Here is a 21,041-nt window from a genome sequence, read left to right as displayed (position 1 = left end):
TCTGATTTTGGGTGAGCAGCCACCCTGCCTTATTTGCAGGTGAGGAGCTGGGCACCCTTATGAATAGGCAGTGGAGTAAGAGAGTTAAGTGGTTCTTGCTTGAACAGCCCTAAGTGACTTTGTTGTTTGCTCTGAATTTCCTGTGTACTAACATAGGCCATGCTGTGTTCCAGGAGGGTGCTTCAGGTAAAATGCCTCACAGAATGAGACAAGGTGATGACTTCTGAGTGGCTTCAGGGCTTTTCATGTTTTGGGGCAAGTGGAGACTTTGGCTGGTGTGTCACAGCCTTCTTCCTTTGTTTTTCTCATAGAAAAAACAATCTAAATTTGGGGAAAAAAACCCAAAAACCATGATCACTCTTTTTTCATTGTTAAATTCTTTGGATGATTGTGCATTCAAAACTACTTGAGTATTGAACAGGAATTTGTGCTACAAAATAGTGGTGAGATTTTCAGTTTTGAGCAGGAAGAGTTGTGGGTCAGTGTTTATGTGGGTGAGTGAGGGCTCTCAGCAAGCCGGGGGCCAAGAGAGTCAGTGTTACAAAAGAAGCTGTTGTCTTTGACAGAGGTCTTCTGGAGCCTAGCTGTCAGAAAATAATTAGCCAAATAAATTAGGTGTGCTCCATGCTAAGTAATTCCAACATTTAGCTTCCTAGGGAAAGGGATAATGTACTTAACAGAGATACTTCAGCTTGTCCTTTGTCACTGGGAGGGGGCACACATGAAGAAGATGGGGGCTGTTTTTTGCACAGATAGTAACAGGCAGGAGAAGCTGTTGGGAGCCTTGTGCTGACCAGAGGGATGGGGGTGAGTCCCCCAGTGGGATGGCAGGTGGGCAGAGCTGCCCTCCTGCTTCCTGATGAAAGAATATCCTGCCACTGAGGGCATGTTTGACTGCAAACTAGTGATTAAAACTGGTAAAAATTCCATTCCATGAAGGTGTGCTTCATCACATTGGTGCAGGAATGGTATGGGGCTCATCCAGGAGCTCCCAGAGTTCTGGGACTGGACTGAGAGGTGATGGTTAGAATTGAGAGGGAGACAGGAGAGGAGTGCCTTGGGTAGCACTTGAGCTGTATCACTGCCAATTCCTTGTCTCCTGTCGTTTCTTTCACTCTGTTGTTATTTAAAGTGCATTAGATGCACCTCCTTGTGTTTTATTAGCTGCTCCTTTCATGAGAGGAGCTGGCAGTGGCATCTTCTGGCCCACATTCCTGTGCTGGTTTTCTCTATCAAAAGGCAGTGGGAGTTGCCGCTTTTTGACCACCTTTATAATCCAGCATTGCAGAGGTGCTTGCTGGTCGCCTTCCCAATGGAGCCATGCTCACCCCATAGGGCTTTTTGCAGTGTTTTAATCCTGCTGCAGGGTGAGAGCAGAGCAGATTTTTTTGAGCCTGGATGGGAGAGAAATGCAGGTGGCAGCCAGCTGGAGGAGCCAGGTTTGTATGTGGGTTTTGCACTGCACCCTCCGGGCGTTCGCAGGAAACAGAAATGAATTTGAAGCCTTTGGAAGGGAAAAACCTCTCCCATTACAATTTTGGCCCCATTGCATTGCATAGGGTGGTTAGCTCCCTTCCTCGGTGTCCTGCCCTTGCTGCTCACACGGAGCATTAAAGAAGCAGGAATGCCAGCTGTGAGGAGTTGCTTAACCCATACAATTGTGAGGTGCATGGAAAACATGAGTAAAACCATGGCCAAACCAATGTATTTGTCCTATCTCAATGAATGGAGGAAGCAATGGATTCCACCCTTGGTTTTCAAAAGCATTAAAGGGAGAAAAAAGCCCACCAACACCCAAAACCCTTCCAGCCCCACCACTGATGAAGGTTGTGTTGAGGCTGCACATCCCCAGGAGCGGACAGGACCATGGCTTGGAGCCAAGCACAGGAATAGTCCTGGCTGTGATGAACCCAGACTCCTGTGAAAGTGAGCAGTGAAATGATGTCTCCACCATAAGAGTGAGAATCCAAGTGCTGTGCAAAGTCCCTTTCCTCCAGGAAGACAGGGACTTCCTGTGTAAGCAGCCCTGGGGCTTAAGCTGGGTCAAGTGGGCCTGTGGTGCTACAGCTGCCTGCAGCACTGGCAGTGCCTCAGCTAATCTGTGCATAGTGTATTCATGGCTCTCCTCTTTTGGGCCCTGCACTGAGACAGCAGAGTGGTTTTAATGAGAACACAGAAGTTAAAATGGGCTTTTTACTTTTAAAAATTAGTGGCAGACTATGGCTGTTCAGGTTGCTATTTTAACTGCTCCAGATGTCAAGCATGGCTCAGCCAAGATCAATGTGTAATCCAATGGAAATACTATTAATTTCAGAGGAATGTGGTCAATATTTAAATATTTTGGATCTTTTAAATATGTAGCCAGTGGTAGTGGTCTAACTGGGCTTATTAACTCTGCATTTGGAGCAGTGATTCTATTAGCATGAATTAATGTATATTAACATTATTGAATTTCATTTATTTTAGCATGAGGGTTAATGATACTGGTTATTTTAGATACTCTCTGAGGCTGTACTGAGTTGGGAGCTGTTGGTTTAAGGCCTCATCCCACAAGCTTTTGTCCTTCCAGTTCCTCTTTAAGCTCTGACTTAGCTCCAAGCCTGCAGAGTGGCTCCCACTGACTCCAGCAGCAGTCGGATTGAGCCTGTTCCGGTCCTGCTTCATCCAGCCCCAGCGGCTTCAGCTTCAACTACAGAGAGGCTTTGCATGTCCCTCCATGGCCAGGGTGGATTTAACCCCTGGAGCACACTAGTCGCCACTGAAATATCCCCTCTGCTCTACCGTCACATCACAGTGGGAGTCAATCTTGGCTCTTACACCCAGCTGCAGTGAGTGGGTTGGACCTGGTCTATATATTAAATTCTGTTTCTAAATTAAGCTCAGGTAGACCCATTTCCCCCCGTCCTCTCTGACTTTTATGCCTATTAAATATATAAGGCACTTAGAAGGCAAAGGGTTTGTAATGAGGAACAGTCTTTTTGAATGTTTTGTTAAAGGTATGGAAAATATGGAAAGCTTTGAGAGAAAATTTCTTTCCTTTAAATCAGATTGAAGAACAACCTAAAATAACAGTTGGAGAATGAGCTGCATCTTACAGAGCTAGAAATGGACCCATTTTTCAGCAAAACACAAAGTTCATAACTCTTCATTTTCTTAACAAAATATCTGTTTTCAATAGCTGTTGAAATATTATGCTTGTAGAGGTCACACATTCTTAGTGAAAGACGTATCTTTTTTTGGTTAAAAATATTTTTAAAAGCCAAGTGATTCCCCTTTAAAAAAATTGTTTTAAATCACTGGTGAAATTACAGGAAAGTTGCACAAGAAGAAAATTACGATCAGCCCAGATATAATTTTTTTAAAAGTAGGCACTCAGAAAAAAAAACCAAAAACAAAAAAAACCCCAGAATGCCACAGATTTCAGTCTGCATCAGAGAATGCTCTCATTAAAAGGAAACCTTCAGTTCCTTTGTCTGAAGAAACCTCTCGCTTTGTTCATGTTTAAGAGAAATGGTTCTAGTTACTGAGAGAGTGTTTGCCTTGCTCAAAAAAAATGTTTGTGTGGGAGATGTTTTACATTTGAGTGACGCCAGAGAGCCAAAATGTGAAGCTATATTGGCAGCAGTGACCACAGGCTGATGTAGCTGGAAAAATTCAGCTGAAAGCCTTTGGGGAAAGGGGAGGATTCCCCCTCCCTGTCCAGGCAAATGGGTTGTCTGGATAAGGCCAAGCTCTTTCTGGGTGGGAAAAATCCGGGTCAGGCAATGTCCAGGGCTGGAGTACCCTCTTGCCATCGCCCTGGCTGAGGGCACATCTGGGCTGCACATCTGGGGCTGTGCACACCTGCCCACCTGCAGCTCTGTGCTATTTCTTCCTGCATGCACTAGATGGCATTGCCAACTTGGCTACAGGGACTGTGGGCTCCCAGTGGGCTTCCACGGGGAGTATGAGCAGTGCTGTTGATGATAATTTGTGATTTTTTTAAAGTTCTCTGTATTAGGGAGAGCATGATACAGCTGCCATATCTGGCATGGACAGCTCAGGGTGCTGGTGCCTGGGCATCACAGAGCTGGTGCCACAGCAGGTGTGACTGAAGCCCACGTTGTACTTGTGCTGAGCAGCTGAGGTCCAGCCTGGGGCCCTTCTTTTGGGCACTGGCTGAGCACACAGAAAGAAATGGTCTTTGTTGTTGCCAACAGCCCCTACAAGTGAGGTGGACAAATATGAGAAAGGCTAGGTCAGTGGGATCTGAATGAGAAACCTGAATACCAGAGACATCAGGAGTTCAGCTGAATCAAGCACCTCTTGATTCCCCATTCAGGTGGTTTATTCCCTTTTGTTGTCTTCAGTCAGAGCCTTGCCCCTGTCCCAGTTTCTCCCCTGGTTGTGCATGCTGGGCTGGGATCACTAACACTGAAGCTGAACAGAAAGCTGTGGGGAGAGGGTGCATCTGAGGGGTTGTGACCTGGCTCCTTGTCTATAGCAGCTGGGACTGAATGCCTGAAAAACATGAAAGCATACCAAAAATGGGGGAATTATAATCTGGAGAGCCTTCCTAAACTGTCACTTGCTCCTTGAACTCTGAGCTGCTTTGTAAAGGCCAAAGGTACATTGCTGGGTTTTTTTTTATCCCTACATCCATTTGCAGAGAGTAAACCAAGTCAATAAAATCAAGAAGGAGTGCCTGTGTTGGATCTGCAACAGAGTCATATCCCTGAAAGCAGGAAACCCACCCCAGGGTAGGTTCTGCAGGGTACTGTTCAGCTCTGGAATGCTGAACAGTGTGGGAACAAGCAGCCAGGGTTGCTTGGTGCTCCTCTTGGGTGTTTGTGCTCCAAGACTGTGAGCACCTCCTGTCCTGCCAGTGTCAGCCCCAAGGCTTCACTGGGACAAATGTGCCATTGTTTGTTATCCTGCCCTGCAGTTTCTCTTGAAAACTAAATCCTGAGTAGCATTCAAGTAAAACAGAGTTCCTGATTTCCCAGATGGCAGCCAGTGAGGAACACGCTCCCCTAGAAACGTCTGCCGTCTCTATCTTGTGTCCTCAGGTGGGTTGATGGCTTGTTTTTCATTGAGAGTTCCCCTCGGTTGCCTGGGGTGTCCTTCAGGGCACTGGGGTGTGGCTGCCAACAGATCTAATGATCAGCAAAAGCATTATTTGTGTTGTGTTAACATCTCAAAGTATGTGACCTTCCATGCTGCTTGGCTACATGATCAGTGTTGGCACTGCAGAAATGCTCATGAAAAATGTTCAGGATAAATCTCCCCCTGGTTCCTACTGGTTCCTCTAAAAACTGGTGATGTGGGAGACTTCATGATGCAACACTTCTCTGACAGAATACTTCTCTCTGCATGTAATTAAGAGTTTGTTTGTGGGGAGAGCTGCTCACACACCACTTTGGGCATTCAAGTTTCCATGGAGAGGGACCTGGCTGCCTTTCCTGCCTGGTAGATGCAAGGCTTGGAGTAGAGCTGCTCTTAGAAAATGAAGCATTTGTGCTCAGTTGAGCTTCCTGGAAGGAAGACTTGGCCCAAGTGTGTTGTTTGGGCCATCACAGGACTGTCAGTCAGCAATTCTTGGTTTCATGCCTCGTTTTGTAAGAGATATTTTGTAGGATCTTTGGCAAGTCTCTTCTCTATCTTTTACCCCCTCGGAGATACAGACATAAAACATAAAGAACTAAGATAGCTGTGAGCTGGAAGAGCTGCTGCTGGACTCTCTACTCCCATTAACCCCCAATTTACTGCCCTGCACCAATGGCCCCATCAGTGCCATACATTGACATTTCTGATGGATTATGGCCATTCTCCTGTCAATGTAAGCAACCCTTGTGTGCACGGTCTCCTGCGTGGGATGCTGAGCAAAAATTTGGTGGCTCATACTTTAACAGTGAGCTGAATTTAAGTTTTGTTTCTCTTTTAGGCAAACATTGTTTTAGAAGCCAGAAATTCTGCCATCATAATGTACATAAATTTACTGTCATCAACCCTTTTGACTAACCTGAAATGCAACTCACTTTTTGGTATTCCTGCAGACCTGTGTGATGGGACACATTGAGAGAACAATCTGTATCAGTGACTGTGAGGTGGACAGGAAACACGTGTTTTTACTGCTCACATAGGAAAGAAATCTCATTCGATTTATGTGATCTCAAGCCAATTATGTCCCCTGTGCAAAACCCAGGCCTCCAGCAGCGCAGTCTGTATCTTTAAGACAACAAAAATAAACCAGCAGCATCTGTAATGTCCTTCTTAATGGGATGAATTAGGAAGAATGTGTATGGACACAATCCTAGAGACTACTCTAAGTGATTGGAGAAGGAGGGTAGGAGAGCATGTCGTTCTTCAGCTTTATCAAAGGAGCTGCTTATGCACATGCATTACTTGGAATGCCAGTCTCCAAACATTCTGATTACTCCGAGTGGTGTTCATCTGCCAGGTAAATAACAAGTGAGATACTCATATTTACAATTGAAATTGCCTGAGTGTTCAGCTGGCCCTCACCTTTCCAGGCTGGACTTTCATTGCATGTTACTCATCGTCAGTGGCTTGAGAAAATCTCTTGACAAGACTCGCCTTGGAGCTGGCAGGACCATATGTGACTTCATTTGGAAAAGCAGGTTAGAAACTTCTCCCAAAGGTCTGACCCTAAGCTTCCTCTTTAATTCAGACAATTCCCAGTAAGGTCTTTCCCAGTCAGAACCACTGTTTAGGAATAGTAGCACAGGCTTATTTATACTGATTTTTAGTGATCCATTACATTTCTGATGTTCTGAAAGGGTATAAAACTGCATCATTCTTAGAAGATAAAAAAAACTTCAGTGCTTTGCTATGGAGATGATTTTGTGTTGAGGGGTAGTGTCCATTTGCTGCTAAACAACATCCCCCTCCATTGCTCCCACCCTTATAGGCAGGGTGTCTGAATGGAGGAGCTAGAGCAGATCTGTGCCCTTCTGGTACTAAAATTAAAGAGAAAAGAAGTCTGATCACAAACTATTCATTTCTAAAAGCAATCTCCAAAAATGAAGTAATAACCCCTAAATTATCGCAGTGATGAGCAAACCTGCAAGTTCAGCTTGCAAACTGGCAGTCAGAGGTTCCTGATGCCATATGCCTGGAGAAGGTATTTCTTTTTTGTGTTTTTTCACATGTATCAGTGTGAGTAACTCTGTTTTAAGTGAGAGCCACTCCATCTAAAGTTGGGGATTGATACTAGTACTTTCATAACATAAATAATACCTAAAAGTATGTTTCAGAATATGCTCAAGACATGATCTGTCTTTCAGTGTGTGAGCTCTATCTTAGAATTACATTTAAACCTCTGCAGTTTAGAATCTAGGTGAAGGTTTGATTATCTAGGAAGAAAGAAAAAAACCGTAAAAACTTAAGCATATGATACTGAACAGAGTTTTCTCTCGATGGATTTTGTTCATAACCTCCTTGTGGAACTTAACAGAAAATTAAATCTCTGCCACTGAGTTCTTAAAGGCATTGGAAAACACTATGGTGTAGATCTTACCTTCCATCAAATTCCACTCCAGTGACTTTTAAAAAATGCAGCTGTTTCACTCATTTTGAATTCTTGCAGACTTTTCCATAGGGGATATTTCTAGTTCTGTAAACAGTTTCCCATCAACTCAGTGAGGAGGGGAAAAAAAAAAAAAGAAGAAAGGCATTTTGTCTTGAGGAAAATCTTGTGTGCTCAGCTGGAGCCTTTCCTGTGAAGCCGCTCTCCCAAGGCCCAAGGAGATGCTGGAAGTTCCCGTGGCTGCTCCTGTGCTCTGTGCGCTCCAGGCTCAGAGATGCTCTCCTGGCTGCAGATAACGTGGTTGTGTTGTGCCACATGTGCAGGAGTAATGCGGGTGGATTCCCAAGGACGTTGACCAGCAAACCTTCCCCATGCCCCAAAATCACCATGTTTAAAAAAGATAGAAGAAGAATTTAAGAAGTATTGCAAGGAATACATTGAGTACTTATTTTGGCTGGTGGTATCTTTCCAGCCAAGGAAACCCTCTTTGGCTAGATTTTGATGTCGTCGCTGTGGGTGATGAATAAATGTCCCTTCTCCCTCTGACCACTGGGCATGTGTGCTTTGCTTTGAGAAGCTGGCCCTTGGGGCTGAAATTTTGTCATCTTTAGTTCTAACCCAAAATATTACAGACCAAATCCAGCCAAAAGTATTGGGTGAGGGAGAAAGACTAATGCATTGGAAGGTTTGCAGCTGGAACCATCATGGAGCTGGCTGAGCTTGGGCACAAGTCCCTGCCCCGAAAGCCCAGTCAGACTGGGACTATGCCCATGATGTTTCGCCTTTCCTCCACTTCTACCCAGGTTCCCTTTTGTCTCCACCAAAGGATTATGGCACATTGTGTGACTCTGGCAGCTCATGGTGTTCAGCTGGGGCGAGGTGAAAGTGGGGTCCAGTGGCAACAGTATGAGGAGCAGGGTATTTCCTTGTGCTTTTCCAAAATAGCTGTGTGTGATGCTGACTGTGAAGTTAAAATGAAAGATATCTTGTGCTATGGGCTTTTCCCCCCTTCTTTAAATAAATCTATAGATATGGAGGTAGGAGTGAGAGAGAAGGAGAAGCTTTTGGCCAGTGGCTTTGGGCAAACAGAAGATTGACCCCGCAGTGTTGCTTGCCGGGCAGGGAAGTTAAATGGAAACAAAATCAAATTATTAAAACAAAAATTATAGTGAAGGAGAATCATGTTTCCTGAAGGGTTTTGCTTCTCCTGGGTGTGGTGGTCTCTCTTGGCAGGACGTCAGGCTGAGCTCAGTGCCGGGTGGTCACCATGCAGCACCCTGGGACTGCATATCCCGCTTTGTTCTTGGCACGTGGGGTGGGGCTGTTTATTTAACCAGCTAACTTAGAGCCCCCAAGGACTCCAGGCTCCTGTTTGTCTTTCAGAGTGTCAGCATTAGTACAGTGCTTCTTTCTTTGGGGTATTTTTATTTAGTAACTGCTAACCAGAAATACATGATTTCAAGCTTCCCTCTTGTAGATACCACAGAGACTTGGGCTTGCAGGCAAGATAACGGGCAAAGTGAAGCTTGGGGGAATGCTGAGCTCTCACCTGCAATGCCCTAGTGCAGGCACAGTTGGGTTTAACCCTCTGGGCTGGGGACGAGATTCTTGGAACATGGGGATGTTGGAAAAGACAGCTCTGAGTATTGCCAAGCTCCTTGAGGAGATGTTGTAGTTGTGTATTTTCTTCTCAGCGATTCTCATGCTGCCCCAGCTGTGCTCTGGGTTTATTTCCAGCAGGAGTGCTCAGAGGTTAGGCCTGAAAAAATGGGCATTAAATGCAATGCTGCATTTTATAAACATTAAATACAACCAGGCCTCGATGTGAGCAGTGACTCACAGGTCTAAAAAGCTGTGGGTGTCTCCTGCCTCCCAAAGCACTCACTTCCCAATGAGAGCCAAACCCCTACATGGTGCCCAGCTCTTGGTGCTCTTCACTGCAGCAATGACAGACTTCTACACTCTACCTATGGTAGGTATAGCAGCTCTGCATGCACATAGGATCCAGAAACCAGCCATAACTCCATGAAGATAACAGTGTGATGCTTCTTCATGTGTCTAAGGAACGGACTTGGAGTTTTCATTTATTTTCATAAGACAACAGTGCTTAGATAAAAAGGGAAAACTTTTAGCCCAAATGCCTGATTCCAGCCCTGTTTGACATGTGGGTTGCTATCCCAAAGAGATCAAGCTCTTCTAAATTTCATAAAAATTAGTAGCAGAATGGTGGAGAAGGGTTCAAGCTGGACCCTTGGTGGAGAAGGTTGTAGCGTAAGTCTACAGCTGTCTTCAGAAAACCCACAGGTGAAAGCTGCAGAAAACTGGGTTTCCTAAGTTTATCTGTTCACAGATCTCCTTGCTTTTCTTGTACATGTGCCTGCAAAAAGACCTACATCTATCTCTCTTTCCATTTCACACATTTTCACCTTGTCTTGAAAATGGGATGTGTTGCAGGCAGGACCCCTGCCTCTCAAAGGGACTGACTTGAGGGTGAATAAATAACAGCAGGAGAAGCTGGGGATAGCTGGAAGAAAACCTTAGGTCAAGTCTAAATATCATCGTGGATGTGCTGTACATTCCCAGACAGGGAGCAGGGTGGTGTGGAGGCATATTTGGGATTCATTTGTCTCTGAGCTGTTTAGTACCTTGTGAGATGGCACAGAAAGACTGTTAACAAAGAATCTGCTGCTATTCAGGGCAGCCTTGAGTCATTGTGGTTTAAAAAATAAATTATCATATAAATAGCTGCTTAGGAATCTCAGCCTGAAGACCACAAAATCTCACCAGTGCATAGCTTTTTTGGCTTATGTAGCACCATGTCTACTTGCGGAATATTTTGGCCGTGTGTTGTACAACCACTTCCTATTTTAAAAAGAGTATTATAGGAAAAGAATAAAGTCTATTGTCAGTGACAATTGCTGGTGGTTTCCTAGTGCCTCTCATTCCAGGAGGCTGAGCATATCATAACTGGATTTTTCCTGTCTTCGCTGAACCTGCTCCAAGATGCCACTACCTTGTGGAGACTGGTATCCCCTGCCCTGGATACCCAGAGGTGAGCAGGATCATTCCAGGTTGGTTTAAGACACTTTCTGGGTAGTTTTTGTGAAAGATTGGTGGGTTTTGAAAAGCCAGAGGAGAGTGTGGTGGTGAACAAGCTAAGAGTTATGCTCCTGCAGTTGGAAATACCACTGGGATTTTGGATATTTGGATATTGGAAATACCACCTCCACCACCTCCTCCTGCTGACTGGCATCCTGTTCTGCTGTCCCAAAGCAAGGCTGAGTATGACCCATTTGAATTTTGTGACTTTATAATGTGAAAAAGTGCCAAGGTCTTTGATATAGGCATCTCACCCTCTTGCAGTGCTGTGGATTGTTAATAACTACATCTCCATTGACTTTAATTGGAGCAGGATCAGATAGCAAGAGCGAAAATCCTCCGAAGAAAATTGTTCTGAGTGAACTCCAGCCAGTCAGCTCAGACAGAATCCATCCTTGGGTTTTCCCACTACTCTGGTTCTGGCTAATAAATTGCCTATTCATTTTAGCTCTATTTGGTTTTGTTTGCTTTGTTTGCTTATTTGTGACTTCCCTTTGGGGAAAAGAACAGGCTGGGAAGTACAGCAGTGCCGCCGGAGGTTGTGGGACAGTACACGTTGTAATGGTCCTTTCAACAGGTTTTTTTCTCAGACATTCGGCAAAAGTTTGCAGTCCCAGCACAAAATGTGAGAATGATGACTGTATCACAAAGACATTTTCCCAGCATGGCTGAGCTGTGATACGAAACAAGCTGATTTTCTCATGAGAGAGGAGTAAATCCTTGGAAGTGTTATTTTTCTAAAGTTTTATTTGAAAAGTACTAGCATGACCTTTTCTTGATGTTGCTTTTTCTTTCTCTTTTTTCTTTGTAAAAATCCTTGTAGGATTGTGATTAGCAAGATAATGAATACCATCTGCTTTTAATCAATTCCTTCCTTTTCTTCCAAACCCTCCTAGCTTCTCATATTAATGGAAACAAATTTGAATACTGGAATAGACTGTTCTGGAGAGTGCTTGGGTATTTACTAGGTGAAAAGTGAAACTGCACAGGTTTATTTCATGGGGCAGGGCATTTGACAGGTGCAATTTTTCTTCCAGATGTGTTGCATGCCTGTTTTATAAACCAAAATTTGTACTGACAGGAGATATAATTCTGTATTGGAGGGAAATTTTAAGAAGAGGAGGGTTTGAGCCCGAACTGGAGCTGCTGCCCGAGCTCTTCCAAAGAACTGGTGCTTATTTACTGCCACAGTGACACACTGAGGGATAAATGTGGTTGACTGGTAAAGCTGGGAAGCAAAGGATGCTTCCTAGGAGGAAAGCAATGCCTATGGCATTTTGAGTGTAATCCCTCTGTTAGTTTTGCAAAATACCTAAATGGGACTTGCTAACGCAGCTTTCCTCAGTGCCATGCATTCAGATCTCCACTGTATTATTTTATCTTGGAAACCAAAAAAACTTGAATCCATTTGCTGTCAAGCCTTACCTCAGATCAAACTGGCTTTTTCCCTCTGGATAGGACTCAGTTTTATTTGTGCTTTTCTCTTAGGTTGGAATCAATCATCCTGCCCTGATTTGAATGACCACTTTACCCCTCCAAAGGTTCACATTAACAGGTACTCCCGGGATGTTTTCTTGATTGGGTTCAAGGCATTGTGTGTTCGCATCTGTCCTGCCTGATTATCAACCAGTTCTGCCAGCTAATGTTGGCTGGGAAACCTTTCCTTTCATGCATTGCTCCAAACTGGGTCCTGAGAAGAGAAATTGCTGTTTCTACCACAGACATTTGTGACAAGGTGGTCCTGGCTGGAAGTGCTGGCATTCTGCTGTGCCCTCTCATGGCATTGGATGCACAGCACAGCCAGGCAGATAGAGTGCCAGTGCTTGGGATGCCATGATCCCAGAGACCTCTTAAGAGACAGGGCAAGAGATGCCGAGAAAGACCTGAATGAGGATCCTCAGGTGCTTGGGATCTGCAACTATGAGCAATGCTGAGTGAAGACTTTGGGCCAGCACAGGTGCTGGGGTACTTGGGTTATCTGCCCATACAGTTCCTACAGGGAAGTTGGATCACCATGATATGAGTGGCTTTTGTGGATGTTTTCTTCCCTTTGTTGAAAATGTTGTTCACCTTTTCACTGAAACCCTGGATATTCATTCTGCTTCATGCAATACTTTGATTTTGGGCTGGGCATGGGTGAGTGCATGCCTTCGAGCCTGGACAGCAATAGTCCCTCCAATGCCCCTCATCAGGACCATGGCCCCTGGATATTTCAAGGGGAATGGGCTTGTTTCTGTCACACAAGGTGTTCTGAGTGAGTGATGTTGCTGCTGCTAAGGGAGTCTGTGCAGGAGTCTGAATTAAAGCAGGACTTCTACCATGAGGGAACATAATGTGTACAGACGCTTTGTTCTCAATCTGGCATGGGTTCAACCTGGGGTGCCACATTTCTGCCAGTTGCTTTTATCCTTGCAGGGCTGTTTGGTGAGAGCAGGGTAGCAGCATGTCCTGAGCACCCACAGTCCTTGGGGCTCAGGAGGTAAAGCACAGACAAAGCAACCTCTTTTCAGAAGCAGGCTGTAAACATCTTGAAACAAATTTCCAGTGAAGAGTTTTTGACTTCCCCAGCCTCTCCCCTAATCCCTTGTTACTGGAGCTTTTGGGGTGAGACATCTGAAGTTGCACAACACCACACGTGTAATGCCTCTGATTAACTCACACAATTGTGGGAGCTAAAGCCTGCTGCTACTAAACAACGCACCCTTGTTTCCTTTCTCTCTTTACAGGGCCATGCTGGTGTAACATCTTACATTTCCCCAGGATGTGGAGCCTGAAGTAAGTGAGCGTGGGCTGGGTTGGAGCCAGGAAACCGTCTGAGGCAGGGATGCAGATATTGCCGGAGTGTTCCTACAGGTGCCTGATTGTTCTTCTCCAAAGAGGGGATGGGGGATGCTTTGCTGCATGCTTTGCCATGTCTTGGAGAGCCTTCCTGAACAGGGGGACTGAATGAGCTAAACCTTCCTCCTGGAGCCATCCCTGGGAATCCAAGGTGGATGGAATAGCAGGGACAATAAGAGTTGATCCTGTTTGCCCCCAAGAGTGTGCAGCATGTGCTTTGCCTGCATGTTGGGACTTCAGAGAGGCTCTGGTTATGGTTTGGAGAGGACACTTTTGGGATGCCTCAGGAAAATGCCACCTTCTGGCTTGGTGCTGAAAACATGAATATGAAAGCACTGCACGGTAAAGGGAAGATCATGAGTGTCAAAAGCTCCACATCTGATTCCTGCATGGAAGATCCTCCCTGCACTTCCCATTGGCACCCACCTACTGCCAGCCAGCCTGCAGCCATGTGAAGGTCAGGTAAAAATAACAGCTTTTTTTGCAAGGCTGACTAAATGAAGGAAAGGGGTAGGGGAAGAAGGGAGATAAATGGCTGTGGTTTGCCAAAACCCCTACATCTGGCACATACAGATTGCTAACAGGGGCAAGCAGAGGCCGCAGTGGCTAAGAAAAAGAGTCCTTACTCTTAGCAGCCATTTCACATGCACAGACTTAAAAAAGCCTTCCTTGCTGCCTGACTCTGCTGCAGCAGGGTGGGTGTGGAGCTTGGAGATTGTTCAAATTCTGCATTTCTGGCCCCGCAGAGGCTGCTCTGGCTCACAGCGATGTCACCGTGAGGGAATGCGCTTCCCCTGTGCTGGGACATCTCTGGCCAACACCAGATACCCTTCCTTCCTGCCTGCTCCCATGGTGGGGATTATTGCTTTTGGCTTCTCCTGGCTTTGAAAGGCATCCAAAGAGCTCAGCTTTTGCAAGCTGAGAGCAGAGACAGAAAGCCTCTCCCTGCCTCACCTGTTTGTGGTTATTCAGCTCCCTCCCTTCACGCTTTGGCACAATAATGGACTGAAAGTAAAACAAGAGGCAAGTTCTCCTCCCGGCTCAGAGCACTGAATGAAACCCAGCCAGCGGGGCCTATTGAGACAGCATCAAGACAAATGTCAACTTTAACACAAAGAGGCTTAAATGACTGACACAGAAAGGAATAATCTCAGATCTGTTTTCCAGGCTGCTCCCCAGCATAGTTGTGCTGCAGACGGAGACAATTTTCAGTTCCCCAGGGAGATTGTATAGCCAAAAAAAGATACTTGGTGGTGATACGCTATAAGACTAGGTCATGAGAATGGATGTTTGGAATAATGACAGAATTCATTATAGACAAACTAAATTAACAGAGTGTGTTGAGAAACATATGGGGAGGAAATTGCCACTGAAGCCCTGCAAAGTGTAGCTTTACTTCTCATTGTGCTGGGTTCTCCCAAGGCCTCCATGAAACAGGACAGGGGGTTATAGAAGTCATTTTGTGGCAACTCTCTGAATCTGTTGCCTTTTTTGCAGGATGGCTATTTGCCTTTGAATCTTCTGAAAAAGTAAAAGTAATTAAGGCTCAGGAAGAATGGGATTCAAATGAAAATATTCTCCCCAGAAGCAAGAAGAAAATAATGTTGTAGTTGGTGTCTTCTTGACCTTGCTCAGAACTTAGCAGTGAAGTGGCTGCAGTGTGGGGGCTGCACTCACCCATGCCAGGCACCAAGAGCACCCTTCCTTGCCCCTGCACTGCATTTGCCTTATCAGGTACTGAGAGCATCCTCATCGCCCCAGTGGCACCTCCCTAAGCAGCCACTAGTCCAGCTGCCTCTGGCTTCGAAGAGCTTTGATCCCATTGTAGACCCTTTGGGGAATGTGCTCAGCCTCTTGCCAGAGGCTTCACATCCTGGGCTGCCAGAAGGAGCTGAGGAGCTCCCCAGGAGACCCTGAGGTAATTGTGCAGGATTAAAGAACCATTGGTCCTTTCATTGGGATTAATGGATCCTCAGTCAGTGTCCTCCCCAGGACCTCCATTGCCTGCAGAACTTACCAAAAAGTGGAGTTGCCTTTCGCAATTATCAATTCAAAGCTATCTGGTAAGAGCTGGAAGCTTCAGGAAAAGTCGCTGTATCTGAGCAGGCAGTGGCCCCGTGGTGCTTTTGGGTGGCAAATTGCTGAGCAGAGACTTGGAGCCACGGTCGTGGGCTTCCAGCAGGGAAACAGATCTTGGCTTGGTGCCAGATATCCATGCCCCATGGAAATCTGTGTTTCTTGTTTTCTGAAATATGAAAACTTGTGTTTCTGAAATATGTTACTCTGTAGAAGAGACTGCAGGACTGTAGGAAAGAACTTTTAAAGTCAATGAAACAATTAACAGCTGGAGTATAACAGGATAGTGTTTAGTAGAAAAAAATCACCCTGGAGAAACTCAAGATGAATGACTGAATAAGAAGAAATTTAGGGAGTTTTGCTTTTTATATTCATATTTATATTTATTCACACATGTGTATGTAACACCTATATACATGCCTATACATGCCTGAGAAGTAATGAGAGAATGTCACAAATCCAGAGCAGTGTGGCACAAGGAAAGGCAGGAGGATGCTCTGCAAGCTAGTGCTAGTTAGCCTGGCATATGACCCATGCTAAGCAATGGCAAATGTGACCCCAAATTCAATTAGTAAAGAATTAAAGGATTGAATTTAATTAATGTGGAGCACTATGGAAATAGTCCTTTTATTCAAAAGAAACCTACTTTTATTCTTTCTCTCCCCAGGATCTGTAAGTCAAGCTGACAGTGAGGCATGACATGTTTTGAAAGATGTTTAGCTTAATATTTCAGGAGGTCCCAGTGGTAGGACACAGCAAAGAGCTTAAGAACAAGGTAAATGAGTAACCTCAAACAGGAGCTTAAGAAGCATCTACTGCAATAGCCTCCCTGGGTCTGGAAGAGAAGAACTGCAGTTCAAAAAAATGTACTGTTAGGTTTACTGTTGGGGCCCTCCCTCCGCCATGTGGTCCTGGGGGAGGGGCCCTGGGGGGGAGACACAGGGTTTCCCTAGCCCCTGGTCAGCCTCCTTTGCCATTGGTTGGTTTGTGTTTCCTGGTGCAGGCAGGGACCCTCGGTCCTGTGGTTGAGAGTTCCTCGGCAGAGCCCGGCCATGTAGCTGGAGAAATAAACATCTCTCTGAAACATCTACCAAGAATCTGTCCATATATATTTCTTTTCCACGGGACTCCTTGTTTGGTACATCATGTTACAGTATCCCCACTGCAACATAAATGGTAGAGATGCTAGCATTGGATTCCTCTTCTTGTTTTTGTTTTGCTATTCCATATCTAAACTATGGAGGAACCATGGGAAGACTCTTGGTTCTCAGAGCCGCATATGGACATTTATCTTAAACTTGAAAAGATTCTTGAAAAATGATTTGTAAATTTTAGCTTAATTCAAGCTCAAAGAGAACTGAAACACTTCCTGGCATGGTTGTTTAAGAACTTTTTCTATGTTTCTTGGGATTTAATTCTTGCCAAAGACTTTTGGAACACCATTTGGACACAGTTAATTTTTGAGTCAAAATATATGCCGATGGAAGAATATTTTCATGAATATTATTTAATTACTGAGACTGTTGAGCAATGTCAGCTGTGTCCTGGCGAAGGGAAGCCTGCCTCAGGGACCATGCGACCCAGGTCACGTGCACTGAGCGCTCTGCGAGCAGCAGCGAGGCAGTTCCTGCGCGTGGGCGGGGCCATGCGAGCTGCAGCATCGGCAGCAGAGTGAGGCGCGACCCGGCGGTGCCTGCCCGGCCCCATGCAGCGCATGGTGGAGCGAGCCCTGTGAACGCCCGACCAAGAGGGGCGGTGCACGGGCGGCAGCTGGTGGCGGTGGCGGTGGTGGTGGAGCGGAGCCGCACCCAGCCAAAATGCGCGCTGGAGCAGGGCGCGGGGGGGCCGCCACTTGGGGGCCCGGCTGAGACAGGGAGGCAGCGCCTGGCAGCAGCAGCGAAGCTGAGACCAGAGGAGGCGACGCACGAACAACTGAGTGGTGCGGCCCGGCCGAGCCCACGTGGCCCAGAATGCGACCCCGGGAAGAGCACGCAGGCACTAGCAGCTCCAGCGGCCCTGGCAGCACTAGCAGCCCTGGCAATTCCAACGTGGGAGCAAGTGAAAGAGAAAGCAAGAACGCAGCGAGACAGAAAACAGCAGCAACTCGGAAAAAGGAAAAAATCACTGCAGCTAAGGTTTTAGGAATAGTAAAATGGTATAATGTTAAACAAAATTATGGTTTTATAACAAGACGTGACAACCAGCAAGACATATTCGTGCATAGAACTGCTATTAAAAAGAATAACCCTGAAAAATGCATCCCAAGCTTGGGAGATGGAGAGGTGGTAGAATTCAAAATTATACAAGGTAGAAAAGGGTTACAAGCATCGCAGGACACTGGGCCTGATGGTGTTCCTGTAAAAGGCAGTATATATGCTAAAAATTGTAGTCATGTTAGACAATATCTCCATTGTAGGCCCCCCCTACAGTCTCCCTTTCCTAATCCCACCTTTCCCTTTTACCCTATGTCCTATTACCCCCAGTGTATTCCCAATCCGTTTATTCATCCATGGTTTCCCTCACAAAACCATGCCTTTGCCAATTGTTTCCCAAAAAATCCCTTTCCAATGCCGAGGGGGGGATGAAAAGGGGGAGGGAAGAAATTAAACTCTCTCCTGCCTCAGTTTCCCCACAAAGCATGCTTGGAGAGTTCTGTCTCCCTTCTGTCAGCCTTAAGATGTTCCACAGAATCTGTTTGGACATTCGAAGACTCAAGAGGGTGGCTTGTTTTGTTTTGAAACTGTCCTTGTTGTTTTCAATGTTAAGTTTTACATCTCTTTTGTTAAAAATAAAGGGGTTAAATGTCGGGGTCTCCTCCCCCTGCCATGTAGCCCTGGGAGAGGGGCCCTGAGGGGACAGAGATGGGGTTTCCCTGCCCCTGCTCAGCCTCGTTCCCCATTGGTTGTTTCGTGTTTCACTGTGTGGGCAAGGTCCCTCGGGTCCTGTGATTGTAGGAGTTCCTCGGCAGAGCCCCGGCCATGTAGCTGGAGAAATAAACATCTCTGAAACATCTATCAAGAATCTGTCCATATATATTTCTTTTCCACGGGACTCCTTGTTTGGTACATCATGTTACAGTATCCGCACTGCAACAGTTTACTGTTGTTGGTTTTGGTTGATTGGTTGGTTTGGTTTTTTTTTTTTTGGAGGGGGTGTTGTTAGTTTTTGGGTTTGTTTGGTTTTAATCTCTCCTTGAAAGCCCTTGAAGGGTTTGGGGCTTGGTCCACTGGGAATTAAAAGATAAAGACATATATAGATAGATAGATATAAATATATGTGTGTGGGTGGGTTTTTTTAATTTATTTTGGTAAATTGTTGGGACTTCAACTGCCCCTGAGCCCCAGACCTTTGGGGAAAGCTTTGCCTTCTCCTGGGTGGTTTGAGGAGTGGGGCTGGGGGGAGACAATGCACTAACCCCAGGTTTTCTGCCTGCACTTAAAACAATTTGCCCTCGTGGCTCGCTCTGATACGGTGTGGAAAAGGAAAGGGACAGGGAAGCTCAGAGGAACTGATGGGCAGAAAAAGGGTGTGAAATTCATACTATCTGGTGTGTCTCCTTTGATGTGTCACACAGAGATGGTGCAGGCACTCAGACGGGAAGGGGTTAATGCGTTTCTCAGTAACCATTGAAATGAGGGCTGTTATGGTCTATTTAGGCAATGATCTGTTACAATATCAATGGCATTTTCGATGGCAGTGTCTCCTATTCTTCTATTGAAATCACAATAGCTTTGGAAGTTCACTGCCATGGCAGTCTCAGGGACAGATTTCTGTTCATTTTTCTTTGTTGTGAAGATTTTTCTTTTTTTTTTTTTTTAAGTAAACTAGCTCACACAAATGAGAAAGAAGCTTTAAGTATGTGACCTTTAGACAAAAGCTTCAGATTTGTCATTCTCTCTCCTTAACTTACGTTGTGCTCTCAGCAATGCCTCGATACAATATCTAGCCCAGCTTGGGCTACCTGGCCACAAATAGCTGGGCGAGGCTGGAGTGACAACGTGAAATCTCCATTTCTATGCTGTTGTCAGCTTCTAACACTTAGGGAAAAAAGTCAAAGTTGGGGAGAGGTTTTAGCTGCCTGCCTCCCATGCATTTAGATATAAAGGCAGCTTCCTGTCTTGGCCCCTCTCCACTTCTTTAGAAACCAGAGGCTAATGCAGTCCCCAGGACTGTCTGAAGAGGTTACTCACCCAGCCTTCACTTTGATGATTGATGACAGTGGAGAAACTAATGATATTTTATTCACCTGTCAAAAAAATTCCTTGCCCTGGGCAAAGCAAGGCTAGCACGGCAGAATTTTAACGCTGCTCTTTTGACAAAAAAGCAGTTATCCCATTTTCCCTAATATATTATCTCAAAGGAAGAAGTGCTGTCCTGCTGAGCCTTTTGCTGTGGGAGGCTAGCCAGGGGAATCTCTTCCACCTACAAAGTGCCTTGAATTTTGAACATGCATTGGGAGCATGAAATGGGCATTGCAAGTGCATTTCCAGGGTGTCCCAATTATTCTGCCCCTCAGTGCCCAGGCAAGAAAAAATCCCCAGGGTCAGGGGATGTTTTGAAGTATCTTCCCAAAGAAGGCAAAGTATCGTTAGATCAAGAGCCCCCTTCCTCCCCAATAACCAGTTCTGTCTTAAATGTAGTGAGCTCCACCAGAAAATTTTCTGGTGTTTTGCCCCACTTCGTTGGTTTGGTTTTACTCTGTGTTTATATTTCTTGATTCCATGTTATTACTCTTATAAATGAAATTGGTAATTCGTGCTTGTGTACATAAATGTATATATTAATTGTACAAATAAAAACGCCTAAGCCCAAACACCAGGCCAGGGATGGAGAAAATTTCGCAAGCCTTGGCAGCAGCAGAGAAGACAATAAGGCCTGGAACTAATCAGCATACGAAAAAGTCTATCTCCGGGTGGAGGTAGACCTTATCTGGAGCCATTAACGCCACACCTGGGCAATGACCTGGACGATGATGAAACTGATTAACATCTCCGAGTCGTTAAAGGAGTATCCCATTCCGGGAACTAAGAATAACTGTTCCAGGAATCGGAGATGGACCATTCATCATCCAAGACGGACAATTCATCAGACCCAGGAAATGCTTTGTGCAGTCTAACTTCAGGACAAGAAAAATCATGAATATGCTGAAGTGCGAGAAGAATAGAATTAATTCTGACTCTGCCCAAGAACTGTATAAGAAGGAACCAGCCGAAGTGACATTCGTGAACTTGGTGATCTGACATGATAGAGGTCAGATCTGTGTTCACCCAGAACCGATCCTGGGCTTGGGGCTGACCTTTTTCCGGTAGTGGCTTTCTGTGTGACCGATCTTTCGGCCGCGGAATAAAATCTATTTCTTTATTAAATTTAATTTGGCTGAATTTCTTTACTTCATTACTCTCTTCCTTGCTAAGCAGCAAACCAAATGTTACCTGTTCCTTCAGCTGCCTGTCAAATGGCTCTTTCTAGGCCAAGTAAACTACACGTAATTGTTAGTAAA

General features: G+C 45.4%; 1 long non-coding RNA gene across 1 annotated transcript; it reads left to right on the top strand.

The window, feature by feature from the left end:
- The first annotated feature begins 3,337 nt into the window (after positions 1-3,337).
- On the top strand, positions 3,338-16,647 carry LOC121665192. The gene is made up of 3 exons (XR_006016270.1): positions 3,338-10,580; positions 12,116-12,182; positions 13,354-16,647. It is a non-coding gene; the product is annotated as an uncharacterized LOC121665192 (long non-coding RNA).
- The last annotated feature ends 4,394 nt before the right edge of the window (positions 16,648-21,041 follow it).

The sequence above is a fragment of the Corvus kubaryi genome, unplaced genomic scaffold, assembly GCF_017639235.1.
Source record: "Corvus kubaryi isolate FWS band 111438036 unplaced genomic scaffold, C.kubaryi_AGA036_p1.0 37322, whole genome shotgun sequence".
In the NCBI taxonomy this organism is placed as follows: domain Eukaryota; kingdom Metazoa; phylum Chordata; class Aves; order Passeriformes; family Corvidae; genus Corvus; species Corvus kubaryi.
The sequence above is the reverse complement of the archived record's forward strand: the minus strand, read 5'-3'. Positions and strand labels throughout refer to the sequence as shown.